The sequence below is a fragment of the Lygodium microphyllum genome, chromosome 7 (assembly GCF_053477565.2).
Source record: "Lygodium microphyllum isolate KBCC chromosome 7, Lygodium_microphyllum_v1.1.10, whole genome shotgun sequence".
Taxonomy (NCBI): Eukaryota; Viridiplantae; Streptophyta; class Polypodiopsida; order Schizaeales; family Lygodiaceae; genus Lygodium; species Lygodium microphyllum.
This window is the reverse complement of record NC_141141.1, coordinates 131,053,772-131,056,513: the sequence shown is the minus strand read 5'-3', so window position 1 is coordinate 131,056,513 and position 2,742 is coordinate 131,053,772.

The window sequence follows — 2,742 nt, the reverse complement described above, 5'->3', positions numbered from 1 at the left end:
GCACTCCCCCTTGGGTCGAGACATCACCCCCCTGGATACAAAATTTGCCAACAAGACCCAATCTTATTGTGTATGGTTTTCAATTAGCTTGAGAGTACAATGCATGAAAAATGCTAACTTCAAATTACCGTTTGCTGAAAGTCTGCAATCGCCTGATCAATGATCTCAGATTGAAACTCGCCAAATCGTCGTACGTGTTCTATAGAAAATCGGCGTTTTCGTCTAATTGCCAACTTGCATTGAGAGCAAGGACATGGGACACGCTGATTAAGATACGAGTCGCGGTCTTGAACAATAGGACCTTCTTCGTTTGCCATCTTATCTACATTACAGCAAACAAGGCTTAAATGGATAGCTTTATGGAGATGTACGTCAAGTTGCAAGTTGACCATAAACCTTGCATTGTATATAGTAGTCGAGAGATTTTCCAATGTTATATCTCGGCCTTGTATCATGCTCAACGATTTGTTTGTCCCGGTAGATAATTTTTTGTTATATCTCGGCTTTGAGTATAAGTAATCCATTTTAAAATTAATGCGCGCCATCTATGAAATTTTATAACTATAGTAATAAAATTTATTTCAATCAATTCTACTCATAGTCATAAGACCTGAGAGAAATTATCCTATACTCAATTTAAGGGTTTCTTCTTCTATAACAGTAATTTTGGGTTCATTTTGATGAAGTACGTGGCCGTATGCAAAGCACATTGCATACCATTATCAATACGTATATTATCTTAAATTTCCTTCCCTTCCCTCTCACTCTCTTTCTCTCCCTCTCCCTCTCTTCCTCTCTTTCTCTCACCCTCTCCCTCTCCCTCTCGTTCTCTTTCTCTCCCTCTCTCATTTCCTCCCTCCCTCTCCCTCTCCCTCTCCCTCCCTCTTTCTCCCTCTCCCTCTCCCTCGCTCCCTCTCCCTCCCCCTCCCTCTTTCTCTCCCTCTCTCATTTCCTTCCCCTCCCCCTCCCCCTCCCTCTCCCTCTCCCTCTCTTTCTCTTTTTCTCCCTCTCCCTCTCTATCTCTCTTTCTCTCTCATTTCCTAAACAAGCAAAAAATAAAGTGATTTAAACATCCTCCAAGCAAAAGGGAGAGGGAGAGATACAATGCACTCTCCCTCTCTTTCTCTTTCTATCCCTCTCTCATTTCCTTCCCCTTCCTCTCCCTCTCACTCTCTTTCTCTCTCATTTCCTCTCCTAAACAAGCAAAAAATAAAGTGATTCAAACATTAAACAAGCAAAAGGGAGAGGGAGGGAGAGAGAGAATGCACTCTCCCTCCTTCTCCCTCTCTTTCTCTTTCTCTCCCTCTCCTATTTCCTCCCCCTCCCTCTATTTCTCTTTCTCTTTCTTTCCCTCTCCCTCTCCCTCTCCCTCTCTTTCTCTCTTACTCTCTCGTTTCCTCTCCTAAACAAGCAAAGAAGAAAGTAATTTAAACATTAAACAAGCAAAAGGGAGAGAGAGAGAGAATGCACTCTCCCTCTCTTTCTCTTTCTCTCCCTCTCTCTCCCTCTCCCTCTCCTTCTCTTTCATTTCCTCTCCTAAACAAACAAAAGAGAACGATTTAAACCTTCAACAAGTAAAAGAAAGAGAGAGGGAGACTCACCAATGAAATATGGCGAGCGTGGGCGGCTTCTCTTTGCAACGAGGGCTCCTCCTCTCCTTCGCGAACAACGACGGCGGCGGCAACAAGTCTCTTCCTCCTCTTCTCTCACAAAGCCTTGGCTCTCTCCCTCGCTCTCACTCTCAAAAGGCGAAGAAAACAAAATGAAAATGGTGCTCTGGTTTCGGCCGCGCTTTTTTTCCCTGCGGCGTTGCTATATGCGTCGTTATTAGCGTCGCAAATGCGACACAAATAGCGACGATTTGCGACGCTAATAGCGACGCCAATAGCGATGCCTATAGCGACACCGATATCCGCCGTCGCTAATCGGCGTCGCTATTGCCCCATTCCCTTGTAGTGCAAAGAGATACTACCATAGGTTGTAGATCAAAGGAGGAGATAAGCAATAGGCCTAATACTCAAAATTGTGGAGTACATGCAATTGAATTTGCCATAAACATTCTCATAGCCCAATAATTTGAGTAGTGTAGTAGCCATATTGTTTGTGTAATAGGAGAGCATGTCATATACACACCACAAAGGTAATACCATAAAACTTTAGGCAAAAGGATTGTTATTTATAAAGAAAGATCAAACCCTAATAAGGTTATCTAGGGTCTTATGTGTGCAATGCCTTACAAAGTGGCTACTAGAGAGTGGCCCCAAAATTATCCTTCTTGAGGATAATATAACAATATTTCTAAGTTCAACCACAAAAAAAGTTGCAACTCCTTGTTAAAAAAGCCCACCTTCACCCCTAAGTATACGAGAGAGAGAGAGAGAGAGAGAGAGAGAGAGAGAGAGAGAGAGAGAGAGAGAGAGAGAGAGAGAGAGAGAGAGAGAGAGAGAGAGAGAGAGAGAGAGTGTGTGTGTGTGTGTGTGTGTTTTTTTTTTGTTATTTGTGGTGGTGGTTTGTTCTAGTATTCATAGCCTAATGTGCCTTCTCTTACATGAGTACAACATCTTAGAGCTTCTATTGGTGTGAGCACAATCTATTGAGGCAATTTCCAACCCATCTACTCTTTTGGGCTCTTTTCAACTAGCTACATCAACTCCTAGGTGTTTGCAATAGCAGTGCTCCCTTTCCACTCTATCATTTCCAAAAGCATACAATAGGGTTTATGACTATTATTGCAATAGTCTA